Source organism: Triturus cristatus, chromosome 5_2 (genome assembly GCF_964204655.1).
Source record: "Triturus cristatus chromosome 5_2, aTriCri1.1, whole genome shotgun sequence".
NCBI classification, from domain to species: Eukaryota; Metazoa; Chordata; class Amphibia; order Caudata; family Salamandridae; genus Triturus; species Triturus cristatus.
Genome location: NC_140588.1, coordinates 654,818,491 through 654,835,116, shown reverse-complemented (window position 1 = coordinate 654,835,116; position 16,626 = coordinate 654,818,491).

The window sequence follows — 16,626 nt, the reverse complement described above, 5'->3', positions numbered from 1 at the left end:
GCAATACATTCATTCATTGAATATGTGATAAATTGTGTATTTAAAAAATTACTGTTAATACATTTCTAATATATTTCTACGATTTAAAGTGCAGGATCTCTATGTGGTACATTTCTCATATTTGTTTGTTTTTAAAGTTTAAATCACACATTGGTTTTTGAGTAAAACATTAGTTCTTTTTATGATACCTATGCCAGAGCAGTGATATACCCAAACAGACACTTGGTTCAGTGCAAGTTGTTTACCCTTTCGATTTCAAGTATAGGGACATCTGTGTTTCTGTTGTATGTGTCCCAAAGGTCAATGTTGGTGAGGAGGAGGAGCAGTGGGTGGGCAAGGTGCTGGCGGTTGGATAAATCGAAATGGTGGAAACGGAGGCGGTGTTTACAAGTAAGGCCATTAGTACAAAAGCACAGACAGAACCAAATTTGTGTGCCAGCTACACCATCTGTGACCACCATGTCAAAGCGACAACAAGGTTTAAGAGTGGTGGGAGCCAAAAAGAAAAGATTGTTAAAAGGGAGCAAAGACGGTGGACAAGTTAGTCCAGTCAAACTTCGGGATGACATTAGGCTAAAGAAAAGTGTATACCCAATAGAAGGCCCAAGAAAGGTAGACCCTGTGTCGAGAGAAAAGAGAACCCAGAGTCACAAAGGATTTTAAGAACTGTGGAAAGCTCAGGCCAGGTATATGTTATGGGTAGACCATCACAAACCAAGCATGTCTATCTGGAAGTGACCCGTAAGGGAAAAATAGCAAATATGCGGAAGCCCCTGAATAGGTCACGCATCCTGTCACTATTCTCACACTGCAAGGCACTGGAGGAGGTAGCATCAAATGATATATAATACATATTGTTCACTCGGTCTAAAGCAGAGAGAGAGGTAACGAAAGTTTGTTTACATCTCCAGTGTTTGTTGAGCTGGTCTTAAAAGCTAGTGACGAGTGAAACAACTTAGGTCTAAGATTAGTACAGAAAGTAGAGGTGGAAACTTACTGCTTAAAGCTACCCATGTCGTCAAATCATGCGGGCTTAAGGCAAGCAAAGCTAGATTTGGTAACTGGGAGAGAAATAAACCCTCCTCGACGGGTGAGGACAAACTGCGGAACCCTAAATGTTACTATCTCATGCCAGGAAAGAGAGTGGTTGTCAGATCTGATCCCAGTACGCAATAGGTTTGCGCATCTAAGCCTTGATGGGTAGTCAACTTTCTCATGGGAGGAAGAGATAGATTAGGGAATCGACACAACTGCCGGCTTGGGGGTTGTCTCCTGGAATGTACATGGATTAAAGAATTCATTAGGAACAACAGAGCTTGAAGGGATATGGGAGGGGAACAAGATAATTTGGTTCCAGGAGACATGGCTGGTGGATGAGGATTTTCATCCATAGTTTCATGCATTTTAGGAAAGATGGATCCAAATCAGGAACGGGGCGGGTGCAAGGAGGACTAATGACTCTGATATCTACTAAATCTAGTAAGGGGGCACAAAAATTGAAACAAGTAGTGATTAGGTCTTAGCTTGCCTACTGGATATCCATGAGGGTAGTCTGCAACAAAAAAAGCTGATAGTTGTAAATGTTTACATAAATCAGAAAGACTCTAAGAAAGAGGAATGAGAAATGTTCCAGAGAGACCTGGTAAATCTAATAGAGCTCCCAGGGGAATATCCTATTTTGTTATTAGGGGATTTTAATCTTCATTGAGATCCAAGGAAGGCTGACTCTGTAATCTCAGATATGCTAGAGTGTTACGGTTTTCCTACTGCAAATTTTCCAAATTATTATTATTATTATTATTATAGCATTTATAGAGAGCGACAGCTACCTCCAACGGAGGTGTCCCGGCGCTAGCATCCATCCAGAGAGGGTATTAACCCGAGGAGAGATTCAGGGAGTTAGAGGATAACAGAAAGGCCTAACAGCCATGTTTTAAGAGCCTTCCTGAAAGGAAGTTCCTCCTTTATCTGACGCAGGGAGTTAGGCATCAGATTCCAGAGCGTGGCTGTCTTTACCGCAAAGGCTCTTACTCCCGTCCTTACTTTCCTAAAACGTGGAATGGTTAGGAGATTCAGATTGCTGGAACGAAGAGTTCTAGCATTCTGATATTTTTGGAGCCTGTGTCTCAGATAGCGAGGCCCAACCTCTCTGAGTGCTTTGTGGGCTAGGACCAGGGCCTTAAACATCACTCTTTTTTTGACCGGCAGCCAATGTAGGCTTTGCAAATGGGGGGTGATGTGATACCGTAGGGGTACATTTCTAATAAGTCTCGCGGCAGCATTTTGGATCCTTTGAAGTCTCCTAAAAAGATAGTCAGGGAGACCAATGAAAAGGCTGTTGGCGTAGTCTAACTGAGAGGTGATGAGCGCATGGACCACTGTCTTCCTGCATTCCATAGGAAGAAAGTGAAGGCACCTGCGCAGTGCCTTCAGTTTCCAAAAGCATTGTGAAGATATATACGATATTTGAGCCTTGCCTGTTAGTTGGGTGTCAATTCTAAAACCCAGATTCCTGGCTGAGTTGACCGGAATCGGAGGAGGGTTTAATTCTGCTGGCCACCAGAGCTCGGATTGAGGAGGGAGAGGCTGATTAAAAAACAGTATCTCAGTCTTATCAGTGTTCAACTTCAGGCAGTTGTCTGTCATCCAGGATGAAATATTCAGAAGGCACTGCCTGAAGTTGGTAAAAGCATTCTCACTCTGCTCTTTAAAAGAAAAGATGAGTTGAGTGTCGTCTGCGTAAGAGACAACACGGACACCCAGATCTTCCACAATAGATGCTAGTGGGGCCAGGTACACATTAAACAAGGAAGGACTCAGGGCGGATCCCTGCGGGACCCCTTGTGGCAGTGTCCTAGAGCTGGAAACATGTGGGGGGAGGAAGACTTGTTGAGATCTGTCTTCCAAAAACGACTGGAACCAGCGTAACACGGTCCCTGTGACTCCTAATGCGTGGAGCCTATTAAGCAGGATCTTGTGAGAGACCGTGTCGAAAGCTGCCGACAAGTCAAGCAGCACGAGCATGGCACAGTTTCCTGTATCCATCGTCTCCCGAATAGATTCTACCACCTCCAAGAGAGCTGTCTCGGTGCTGTAACCCGCCCTAAAACCTGATTGTGAGTCGTGCAGGCAGCTATTGGATTCAAGAAAATCCGACAACTGTCTTTGTACCTCCTTTTCTAGAATCTTAGCAGGGGCGGGGAGCAGAGAGATTGGTCTGAAATTTTTCAGTTCTGTTGGGTCAGCGTCTTCTTTTTTAAGGATAGGACGAACAAAGGCTTTCTTCCATTCAGTAGGGAAGATTCCGGTGACCAGTGAGGTATTCCAAACATTATTCAGAGTGTTGTTGACTACGGGGGCTAGGAGTTTGAGTATTCTCGCCGGGCAGGGATCGGAAGGGCATCCAGACTTGACTTTTATTAAATCTCTCAAGGAAGCGTCCTTCTCATACCGACGGAAATCTGACCATTTGACTAAATGGCATATCGGAGGCATCACCTGCTCATCCGTAGTCGGGAATGTGGAGTAGATGTCCGCAATCTTATCATGGAAGAAAGAGGCTAGTTCATCACACAGCGGAAGAGACGCCGGGATCGTGCTTTTTAGGGACTGAGGTTTCAAAAAACTCTCCATTATCTTAAAGATCTCCCTTGAGGAGTTTTCTGCTTCCATGATTTGTTTAGCCAAAAAGTCTCTCATGGTTTTGTGTTTGAGGGTATGAAATTTCCTCATTGCCTCCTCATATGTCTCTTTTGCTGAGGTTTCATAATTTTTCCTCCAGATACGTTCCAGCTTTTTACAATGACTTTTTTCCAATTGGAGTTCAGTGTTGAACCAAGGCGCTGATGGCCTACTCCTAGGTACCTTACAGGATTTGATCGGGGCTATCTTATCAAGGGCAGAGGTCATCCATGCATTGAAGAGGGAGGAATCTCTAGAGGGGTTGCCGGAGGGGGTAGGAGTGGTATTGTCTAATTCACTTCTCATTGTATCAGGGGTAACTTTCCTCCAGTTTCTTCTGTTTTGTATAGTAGGTCCACAGTGCTTAGCCGGGCACATCAGTCCCAGCTTGAAAGTGACTAGCATGTGGTCAGACCAGATTACTGGCCGCGGCTTATCCACAGTGAGGGACCTGTCATTGGTAAAAATGAGATCTAATGTGTGTCCAGCTGCATGAGTGGGAGCTTGGACTCTTTGCACAAAATTTAAACTTTTTAGTGCATCGCCTTCTAAAGAGGCCAGAGGGCAATTAGCCAGGTCCATATGTACGTTAAAATCTCCTAGCACCATATAGTTGGAGTAGCGTAACGAAAGGTTGGCAATGCAGTCGAATAGTAATGGCCAGTAGGAAATCGGAGTGCTAGGGGTCTATAGATCAAGAGTCCTGCCACCAAAAGATTTTTGGTAGATTTAATTTGGAAGGACATGGCCTCAATGGGACCCAGCCTGCTACTTTCTTGTAAGAGATTTCCCACTCTTCTTTCAGAATTATTGCTAGACCACCCCCAAGTCTGTTATCAGCTCTGTTGGCTATAACCATTCTATAGCCCACGGGAACAGTCAGGCAGATGTCCGGATTTGACCCTTCTCGCAGCCAGGTTTCAGTCAAAAATAGAAGATCTAAGCCTGAGGTTTTTAGAAGCAGCCAGAGATCAGCAGCGTGCTTGGGCAGAGATCTGCAGTTTATCAGAGCTGCTTTGATGTGTTGTTTCTCATGAGCAGTGTCCAAGGTAATAGCACTTGGCTTAGTATAGGTTTCAAGCGATTTTATAGTGGTTGGTCTAGGCAGGTTGAACTGACAGGATTCACACTGTAATTCGCAGGGGTTTCCATCCTTAGCCAGCAGTCTATCCAGTGCAAAGCAGGTAGGCTTTACACAGTTCACCTTAGCCAAATCGAGCAGCTGTTTCCTAGACCAAATTTTCCTCTCCCAGTGCGAAAAAAGAGCAGAGTGTCCGGCCCCGGGCGCGAGACGAGCGCGGACGGGCGCAGACGGGCTTGCCTTTGGCGCGCCTTCGGCCTGCCGGCGGCGCGCTCGCGCCAGTCTGCCGCTAAATGCCTCTTTGTGCTCGGCGATTGGTCCAGGCATCACACACCCCCTCGGCCCACAGTGTCAGTGCGCATGCGCCGAGCGCAGCCACTGAAACTCCACTATTGCGCCGTCAACAGAGATGGAAAACAGGACACCCAGGTAAAATCACGTCACACACAAAGCAGGCAATCAAGTAAAAGGTTAAAAGGTTAAAAGGTTTTTTAAAAATATTGTGCAAATTCGCAAAGAACGAGCAGAGTCACGTCTCTCCCGGCTGTGCCTCAGGAGGATGCAGTAATGCGTGCTCGCGCCAGTCTGCCCCTAAATGCCTCTTTGTGCTCGGCGATTGGTCCAGGCATCACACACCCCCTCGGCCCACAGTGTCAGTGCGCATGCGCCGAGCGCAGCCACTGAAACTCCACTATTGCGCCGTCAACAGAGATGAAAAACAGGACACCCAAGTAAAATCACGTCACACACAAAAGCAGGCAATCAAGTAAAAGGTTAAAAGGTTAAAAGGTTTTTTAAAAATATTGTGCAAATTCGCAAAGAACGAGCAGAGTCACGTCTCTCCCGGCTGTGCTTCAGGAGGATGCAGTAATGCGTGCTGAAATTGTGTTCAGTCGCAGTTTGATAGGATTATGGTGAGCTTTTTGGCAGAATTAGAGTTTGTATGCCTAAATGGCTGTTTCAAAGAGGAAGACCCAGCAGACCAAACGTGCTTATATGGGGAACAACAGTGCCCCATTGACTACATGTTCATACAGGCATGGTACTTTAACCTCTGTATGGGATTTATGGTGCAAAGATTAAAGGGAAGCGATCACTGGCGGCTAAAATTAGATATTGAGATAGCACCATTAGTGAGAGAATGAGAGAACAAGCTATTCCAATGGCACTAGATTTCCCTAAACGCTTAACTAGAAAAATTGATGGGAGATATATTGTGCAGTTAATGCAGTATCAATCATTCAATGATATGATCCAGGATAGGGTCATAGGAGAGCCTAATGGTGCATGGTATGCAACTATCATTGCAGATGTAGTAAAGAGATTGATACCAGTAGTAAGGATATGCAATAAGAGGGAAATAAGGGACCAACTGTGCCAAACTTCAAACAAACAATGATTCAATAAAGAGTGTGCTGCAGCTAGGAAGGAGCTAAGGAAAATAGGAAGGGTAAGGCGATCAGATGATCAAGCAAAGCTAGTTGATATCTAACGCTGTAAGAAAAGGGAATATGAAGCTCTGGTGATTATTAGGACACTTCAGTAAAAGGATATGAGAAAATTCTGGAAATTGGTCCAGAAGGGATGTGGTATGGCTGTCCCTCCAGCAAGATTCATGGTGTCAGAAGCAGATTGGGTAACCTTCTTAACCAATATTTTTAAGCCAAGGGGGAGATAGTGGTAAAGATGGACTGGCTACCTATAGGCGCAAAGGCCTTGGAGTCATTCTCTATTCAATCCATAGACAAGTTGATAACTTCCTTAAATTTAACAAAGACAGCGGGACCACATAACCTGCCAGCAATCATATTTAAGTCAAATCTCTGTGGTGGGCAGAATTCATCTCCAAAGTTTTTATCCACATAACTAAGACCAGGATAATCCCTCAGTGTTGAAAAGGGGCAATAATTAAACCTGTACATAAAAAAGGTGCTAAGGACGACCCAGGGAATTACCGGTTGATAAGTCTGTTGGATGTAGGTGTAAAGCTGTACTCCAAAGTAATATTAAGGGCTTTAAATAACTGGATATAAGGAAACAGAATTATTCCAATGGAGCAGGGAGGCTTCAAAGCTGTGCACTCTACAATAGACCATTGTTTCAGTCTATGGGCTTTTGGAAGAAGGCAAAAGAAACAACGGAATTTATTCTGTCGCTTTGTTTGTTTTAGCTCAGCTTTCGATTTGGTCAATCATAGAATACTTTGGGCGAAATTAATACGTCTGGGTATTCCCAATTGCTTCATAGCAATTCTGCAGGAATTGTATACCGGGAACTGAGCCCAAGTAGATCTTAATTTAGACGGGGCCCTAGCTGGGAAAATTCGCTTGGGTAATGAATTGTGGCACGGCTGTGTCCTGGCTTACACATTGTTCTCCCTATTTTTAGCTGACCTACCGGGAAAGCTGGCAGCGACTTATTCGTTTTCCCCGAAAATGGGAGGAAGACATGTGTCGTGCCTACTATATGCAGATGATTTTGCAATTCTGGTTGTGACATAAGTAGGCCTGCAGAGGAAGTTAACGAAGTTTATTCATTATTGTCAGGCTAATAAATTGAAGATAAACATGGGAAAAACAAAGATAATCATGTTTGGGAAAAAGTAAACTGTATAAATGGCAGATAGGCAATAGTAGGGTAGAGGTTGTGTCCCCCTACAGGTACCTTGGCATGACATTTACCAGTCAGCTGAGTTGGACCTTGCATAAAGAATCGGTGAAGTCGAGGGCATTAGCTACAACAGGGAGACTTGTACGCTTTAAAAAGACTTATGGTAGCCCCGCCTGGTCTCCCCTTTTAACTGCTTACAACGCAATGGTCCCCATGTAATCCCTCTATGGGACCGAGTTGTTAGCCATTAGTACGGAGGGTAGCTGGGAGAGGTGTGAAAGTAAATTTCTGAAAAAAATGTTACCCCTCCCCAAAGGTGCAATGTCCCAGGCAATAAGATTAGAAGCAAAATTGCAAACCTGGAACTTCCTAGCCTATAAATCAACCCTACGTTTTGGGGATACACTTTTGGTCCCAAATACTCAGAAGATATCAGCCTGCTGTGCCACTTAAATAGAAAGAAGTGAATTACAGTGGGCAAAGAAGGTAAAGAAAAGATTGGAAGACATTGCAGGAACTTTAAAACCAGAATTAAAAATATCTGAAGCCTCACTCTCCAAAGCAGAATTAAAAACAGCCTGTAAAAAAGAACCTAGGTTGGCGGACGAAATATGTAAGGAACAAACCGTCTGCAAAATACATGGTAGATTCATGGGAAAATATGAATGTATATCCGTACTTATCTGCATTCCCAGATGCCCGGTTACAATTATTACCTATAAAGTTCCTGGCTGCATTAAATGTGCGTTATGTAAGAGCTGAGAAATTTGAAGCCCTTTTAGATCAAGAGAATAACTGCACATGTGGACTGCCGTCTCATATGTTAATGTTTTAATTGATTATCGCCATTTTTTTAGGCTTCTTGAAATGATGCACTAGCGCTTCTTTTAAGGATGGAATTCGTTGATGTGGCTTGTGCACTGTCTACATTTCTTTAAAAATGTATGGGTTAGTGTCTTATAGTGTAAACAGTAGGATTTTGGGGTTTTCAGCTGAAGTATGATGAATTGTTATTTATACGGTGCAATTATATACAAAATGTCATTGTTTTTAAGGAATGTATGTTTGAAAGACTATGTCTAAACATTAATAAAGAATTAACTGAACTTATGTTTACTCCCTCATTTTGATGCAACATTGCTAATTTTTACAATTCACGAAGGTGTGTTTGAAAAGCCATGATAGTTTCAGGTTTCAGCTTCATTTCTGAAAAAACTGTTTTGAACTGCACTTGAAAGCAGTTCTTTATTTGCAATAGAGCGTAATTCAAAAAAGGACTCACATTAGTGCAAATGCACTTTCATTATGTTTGTCAACAGGAAAAATAATGTTCACCATGGAGAAACTCATTTCTTTGAGCCCCATGAACTTTGGGGGTGTTCCGTCTCTGGAGACAGATTTTCTTTTTCTCCAGGCAGGAGAAAATCTATTTAGGTCTGGCTTGTCAGTGCAGCTGTCTGTTATACATGTTGTCACAAATTCTTAAAACTATGCATAATGTGGGGTTTGACTACCCCTCAAAGGAGTATTACTCTCTCATCTCAGGGTGCTGTCCATTTGGTGTATCATTCTGCTTTCAGAATGTGCTTACATTGGAATGCATCAGGGACTATTTAACTTCTAAAAAGTGAGCTCAATAATCACACTTTTTATGAATTCTATAAAAGAAGCAATCTTTATTTACTACTTTTTCTAGCATCGTCAGTCATGCTTATGTGATCAACAACATTTGTACTTGTAACACAATGAAACAGTATTTGTGAATATCCGGTGTACATGCATTGCAACATTAAAGTGAGACCTATTAGTTTTGCTAAAGGTTGATCATAATTTGCAGGATTGGAAAGGGTTGCGACGAAGTACGCCAATACCCACAAAAACCTTGGCGATGACTTACTCTTGATTAATAATACACCATACTGAAGTGATACTACACATCAATTAATCTGTTTAAGACTAAGGAACTAATTTATGGCATTTTGGCTTAGGGCAATGCAGCAAGGCAACTTGTTGTGGCGCCCTATGCCGAAGGGAAGGGGCAGAAATGAACAGTATTTATACAATGCAGTACGTTCCTGTGTTTTCTGCCTGCGCTGGAACTGTTTTGGCAGCCTAGTACCAATGTAGTCACCCTTGCAATTTAGTGCAAGGCTGCCTCCGTTACAGGCAAGATGGTTTTTACGCAGGAAGGAGCATGTTTCTGCACTAAAGGAATCCTAAAAGGCACTTTCCTCTTTCCATGTGCGCTGAGGAAAGAACGAGGAGAAATAAACATATTTATCCTCGTTAAGCCTCATCTCAGGAGGTGTATGTATTTAATGCTTGCTTCCCCAGATTTACATGACTTTGTAGATCTGCAGCAGAGTCAAATTCCACGGATGTTGCGTGGGGAAACCCACTGCAATGCCCATGGAACGTCTCCTGGCGCAGAGTAAGGCGACGCATTGATTTGCGCTGGCATCTTAATCATGATATATGGGGGCACTCAAAGCCACGCAGGGTGGCTGTGCGTGGCTTCATAAATCTTTTAAGAGCCTTGTGTCATGCATGTACCACCTTACGTGGTGCAAAAGTGATGCAGGGCTCTCATAAATAAGCCCCTAAGAGTGCTAATCCATGTTATGTGCATTCGAAAAGTCATTTTTTTTGCAAGTCAAGCCTGTCTTTGCCGAAATCCTGGTCTTGATTCTTATTTCATGATGAAAGCAGGATGCCTTTCTATTAGCCACCTATTGACCCTTCAGTTGAAGATCGATTTTTCAAGTATTGGGGAGACACAAAGACAGATCTTCGTCATACTAGCTTGTCAAATATTGAGAGCCTCTTTATAGTTTTTATTGGTTGAGTGACTTTTGAAATCATTCCTTTTGTCTGCAGGATTGGGAGCTTCAATGGTTGACCTTCAGCATTAAGTCAGAACTCTTTCCACGCAGCCCTTTGCTCCTGGTTCTTCTGGCGGGCCTGCGTGACACCTCCTACATCTTCCTCTCTGCCCCTTACATGTTTGGACCAGCGCGCGCTGTCCTTTTTTCCCCGACTCTTTGTCAGCCCTTGGAACATGCAGCGCAATTTTCATCCCTTCATTCTGGCTCAGAAGCATATCTGACAATTTATTATCGGCCTCCTGCGCCAGATAATAGTCCAATTGATGGTACGTGACAGAGCAGCTTAAATTCCACAGCTGCTGCCGCGTGCTAGAACCGCTGTCACTTCCACTTTTCAAAGCTTCCCCTCTGGTAATGATTTCCTCTCCTTGTTGCTGTTTTAATTTTTATATGTCATGTTTCCTTACGAGATTGTCAGGAAGGGAATTTAAAAGGGGAGTTGTGGCTATTCCGCCTAAAGAGACACATTCTGTCATACACACGAGGAAGTACAACACGGAACAAAAACACAAATATATGCAGTAAATAGCTTTAAAAGAGGAAAATATATCGCTTAAGAGCCAACAGAATGCTTGGTCCTCAGCAATTAAGTATAGATAAAATATCTCGTGCAACCTATTTATTGCCATTTAATAAAAGCGACAATATGCCCTATTCCACTTTAACCTTGTAAATTATAACTCAGCACACGTTGTAAGAGCAGCATTGAATTGCCTTACACACTCTTGTAACTTTGAGCAGATAACTGTATTCGAAAACTGCAGCAGTTGGCAGGGATGCGAAGAAGCACGTTTCTACGTTTTTCGGGCCTTTTCTTTAAAAAAAAAAAACGTATCTTCGCCCCTATATTTCTATCTAGATAAAAACATTGGGGCATATTATCAAGACAGGCGATCATGGGCTTGATAATATGCTCTACCGAATTCCAATTGAAGCTCAGGTTAGATGTGAAGGACATCTAACATGGGCTTCAAATGGGATTCCATAGAGCATATTATCAAGCCCATTATCGCCGCTGCCGCAAAAGCGGCGATAATTTTATCGCCTGTCTTGATAATATGTAACAATGTTGCGTTTTTCCCAGTTCGGGACATTTCATTATTTTCATTGCAGTTCCAAAATAACAACACCTGATAAAAACCACTGTTAATATTGAAATGTATTACTGTCTATCAGTATTTAGCGGACTGATGTTAATATGATCTTTTAGAAAATATTAGTCCATCTTTACATCATGCAGTTATTGCCTTATCATAAGGAATTTAGAGCACGTGTTAGCTGATGAGCTGTCTGAAGGACAGTAACCATGTCATTTATGACAGCCCTCTGAACTCTCATGGACTTCCATGTAATAATTCAGAAAATTGCCTGATTGTCCATTCTCATAGTTTTTCATACATTTAACCCAGCTTTTCTCCAAACTTGAAGAAAAGTTTCTATCACTTGATTGAATAAGACTGTATGGTATCTAATGATAATATCAGGGGCAAGTGTAAGATGGGTTGTTGGACCTGGCACCTTGGCGTGGGTCTCCCTTCCATTTTTGCTGTTGCCTCATGTGTTTTTGCTGGTGTTAGATGCTTTGGACACCGTGCCACTGCTGTCCAGAGCCACAGTGCAAGTGCTCCCTATTGTAAATTAATGTATGAATTAGTGATTCCATGATTGGTCGGTTTGGTTTACCTGTCAGACCCTAGTACAGTGCACCAGGAGTGCCCAGGGCTGGTAATCCAAATACTGCTGTTGGGCTCGCAGCACTGGTTGTGCCACCCACAGAAGCTGCCTGTAAAAGTGTGTCTAAGGCCTGCTATTGGTGTGTGTGGCATGTTCTAATAGTGAATTACAGCCATTTTAGTTATTCACTATTGCAAGGCTACCTGTGCTCCATAGGCCAGAATGGGCAGTTTGATTATTACATCTTATAATCCTAACTGACTCAGGGAACATGGTAGAAATTCGAATTTAGTATGCCTGAACTCAGAATGATAAAATACATTTTTTAGTGAAGTTGGTTTTAATATTCTGTGTTTGAAAATATCACTTTTAGAAAGTAGGTATTTTCTTGTCTAACCATCCAAACCTGCCTCTGCTAGGCTGTGTATTCCTTGTCTGAAGTTTGAGTGACAGGGGCTGGGGGATTCCAGGAGACAGGGTGAGTCAGCACAGGGCTGAATAGAGAAATCTGCATCTACATGGGTGGGAGGAGTTGCACCTGGGACCTGAATAGGGCTGGGCCTTCCCTCCACAATGCTGGCTCCACCTCCTGTGGTGCGTCTGATGTCTCTGCCCTGCACTCTGAAAGGAAAGAATGAATCAGGTAAACAAAGTGCTCCAGGACTGACCAGAGCTGGTTTGGACTAGGCAAAGGCCTCTCTGCCTTCAGAGAACAAAGAGAAACTTGGTATAAATATTGGGACCCAAACCAAAGAACTTTATTTCACTTTGGGAACAAGAAGAAACCTTTGCTGAGGAGTGGAACCAGAAGAAACTGAGGAGAGACTATACCTAAGCTGAAGTGCTGCTTGGGGGATTGGCCTGCAGTGGTTGCCTGACTGCCAAAGAAAGGAGAAAGGACTTTGTGTGCATTTTCATTCAACTTGTGAAGGATCTCCAAGGGCTTGGAAAAGAGCTTGCCTCCTGCTGAAGTCTCAGGGACAACAGACTTCACCCACCAGCTCCCCAAGAGTTATTTTAAAGTGCCTGCAGTTGTGCTGGACTTTTGAGGACTTACATGTCGCAAGGAGCTGGAAGCGTGACTCAAGAACAAGAAGCGTGTTGCCGAATTGCCGCTGCCGCATCACAACACGAAGCGCCTCGCATCGCCGGAGAAGAGGATCGACGTCGCCTCAGATGCCGCCGCATCTCCGGGAAGCGGGTCGCAGAAGAATCGTTGAGTCAACGCAGGTCCACCGAAGCACCTCGCATCGCCAGGAGAGAGGATCGACATCACCACAGACACCGCCGCATCCCTGGGAAGCGTGTTGCAAGGCCTGTCGTGACTCATCGCAGAGAAGAGGATCGATGTCCCCACAGACGCCGCCGCATTTCCGGGAAGCGTGTCGCAGGGCCTGTCGCGGCTCATCACCGGAGAAGAGGATCGACGTCACCGTAGAAGCTGCTGCATCACCGGGAAGAGAGTCGTAGGGCCTGTCGCGGCTCGCATCGTTGTGGAAGCAACTCGCATCGCCAGGGGAGAGGATCGACGTCGCATCAGGCGCCGCCGCATCACTTGGAAGCATGTTGCATCAAGAAGAAAGCGCCATCTTTGATTATTTGCACCGGATCTTCTACACATCACCATCCTTGCAACACTTTTGTTGCCCTGCGTTTGGCATCAAAGGTACATTGAACTCTGAGTGTCGCATTTACCATCGTAATAGAACTAAGCTAAATTCTACCATTTTAAAGTAACAGTATTGTGGATTTTTGTTTATGGTCTTGTGATAAGTCTATATAAAGAAAACTTATTTTTGATATAAAACTTGTGTGGTGTCTATCTGTAGTATTGTCACTTGATTACTGTATGTGTTCACAAATGCTTTACACACTGCCTCTGAGATAAGCCTGTCTTCTCATGCCAAGCTACCAAGGGGGTGAGCAGGGGTTATTTTGGGAGTGTACTCCTTTACCCTGACTAGACGCAAGGGTCCCTATTTGTCACAAATACCTACCTGTGCCAACTAGAGACCCCCAAATCTAACATGGGTGAAGTACAGGAATCAGTGTGTGTGTGCATCCGATCTGGTAATCAGGAGCAGATCTTTAACTTGTGGTTCCATAAGAGGAGAGAAGTAATTTCCACTTTGGGGGGCATCTCTATCTTTTGCCACTTGCTTGAGATCCTTGAAGAGAGTCTAATGGAATTTATTTTATAGATGTTCTCAATTTTGTTTCCCAAAAATAGTTTGCCAGCTAAGCTCACACAGAATGGAGCTAAGGGTTAGTAAACAGACTCAGAGTGTAGGGTAGGCTTCTATTTTATGAAGGCAATATCTTGACTGTTCCACAAAAATGACTTCTAAACACATCTGGATTATCTACATCTAATTTTTCATCAGCTAGGTACTTTTTTCTATATCTCTGTTCAATCCATCTGCATGTCTGTTGAAGGTTTCTCAGATTACTCGAGTACCATGTCTCTGAGGGGAATTAACGTTTCTACTTCACTGTGTGGATCGGAGCAATGTTGTTGAGCTATGCGGTGAGCCACTATCGCCACATTATCTGTAGCTTTGCCTCCAACACCATGGCGACTTTTCTTGCTTAACCTTGTTGCATTTGCACAAACAGCCTAATGGGGGACTGTAGTGGGCTTAAGTGTAGGATTATTCACCTTGATATTAAAAGCTAGAGCTACATGGTCGGACCATGTGAGCATAAGGAAGGTGCCAAGCTCTAAAAGATTATGATCAGATAAAATGACATCCAGTGTGTGCCCTGCACAATAGGTAGGAAAGTCAACCAGGGGATGAAAACCAAGTGCTGTCAAAGTACCATTTAAAAAAGTTATGCCTACATTTGTGCTCAATTCAAAATTATATATTTTAAACAACAAGGTAACCCAAAGTTAATGGACCAGGGACCTTGGGAGTTAAATATTCTAGACAACAATGGTCCCTAGAAGGAAGAATTTTTGAGAGCAAAATGAATATAGACTCAGCCGTTACTATATTGGCTTGACTTGCCCAGCCGGGCAGAGGTCTAATATTTACTTTTAAACAATTTTAAAAACAATTAGTACAAACAGTACATAAAGTGGGACACAAGCCTGAGTCCTACTTAGCCATGAGGTACAAGAGAGAGCGGTGATCAACAGGAGGTTCAGGCAATGCTAATTAGTTTGTTACACATGAGAATACACAGAATTGTGAGGAACAAATCCAAAAAACACCTTTACAAAGAAATAATTAGCAGTTTTTCTTATAAGGTGTATCAAGGTGTCGACGGCGTTTCGAACCGTGGAGAGAATGAGCAGTTCATCATCAGGACATAAGGTACATGCCTGTTAGGTAGAGCCTATTAGCCTGAACCGAAAGTGTGGAAGGAAAATACAACAAGGAGGCAATTAGGGTATATATGCTTAGATGTCAAGAAGTTAAAAGACAACGCAGTTTTAAACTCAGGAAGGTGTGGATTGAAGAACGGTGAGTGGTAGTGAGTTGCGTAGTTAAGGAGCAGTACTGGAAGTGATAGGGTATGTGGTATAGTGGATTAGGGATATGAGTGTGACCTATCAAGGTGGCTAATTAGGCCAAAAGCGTACAGTGCTGATGTGAGCAATAATGGCAAATAGGAACCATGCTGGGTAAGATGTGAATAGGATCAGTTAGATGCTACGAACACGTAGAATGAGCATATTTAAGGTTAAGGTGTCAGCGGAGAATAACCGGTGTGGGCATTACAAAGTAGGGACGCAATAAGAATAAAAGGAAGTGAGCCGCTGGAAAGTTAGAAAGGACATGCCAATTATAAATATGCGAATCGTGATCATTCGTGTTGAGCCCGCATGAGTCGTGCACACAACCGGCAGAAACCTTAGTTGTGGATCTAGTCAGAAGGTATCACGAAGATCTTATAATTGTGGGTCAATTTGTTCCAATACATGATAGTTAAACATTAAAACATAGAAACCAGTTCAAAAAACATACAGTTGATGGAGTGAAACTATAATATAGGCAGCACGAGCGATTTCTAAAAACAAGAAGGACCACAATTCACTGGCAATTTGAAGTGGGAATTACGAACCACATCATAATGCATTACAAGAATGAAAAATTCAGAATTATGCAACCCACGGAAGCGTAATTAATAGAGGGAGGTTTGTGGGGGGGCCGGTGGTAAGAAATCTTGTGCCAGAGTTGTGACTTGTGAGGGTAAATTACATACCTAAACGGGTTTGGGTCAGGGAACAAAAGGTGCTTCTGGAGCGCTGCTGAATTGGCGGCTATTGGGGGTGAAAGTGCTGCTACAATGGCGGCGTCTAGGAGTGAAAAGAATTGGTTAGACCCATGCAGTGTCGTGGGTAGGGCCGAAGTAAGCCAAGGTAGGCACTCACCAGTAGAATTCTTCGGGAATACCCGGTAAAGGATAGGTACAATTATGTATCTTGGACGGCTCGATCGCCTGGAAGAGGGGGGGGAAAGGCTAAGGTACTGGCAAGGAGTGGAAGCGTGCGTGTTATCCCGTTGGAGTCTAGGACTTACCGATTAGAAGCTGTGGCTCGATGGCGGAATCAGTCGGACGTGTATACGTACCGAGTCATGCATTCAATGCTGAGTTATATGGAGGCGAAGCAGGAGTGTTGATTGGATGTTATGGGTCAGGAGGGATGTGGGGGAAATAGAGGAAGGACTAAAGCAAGGGGATTGA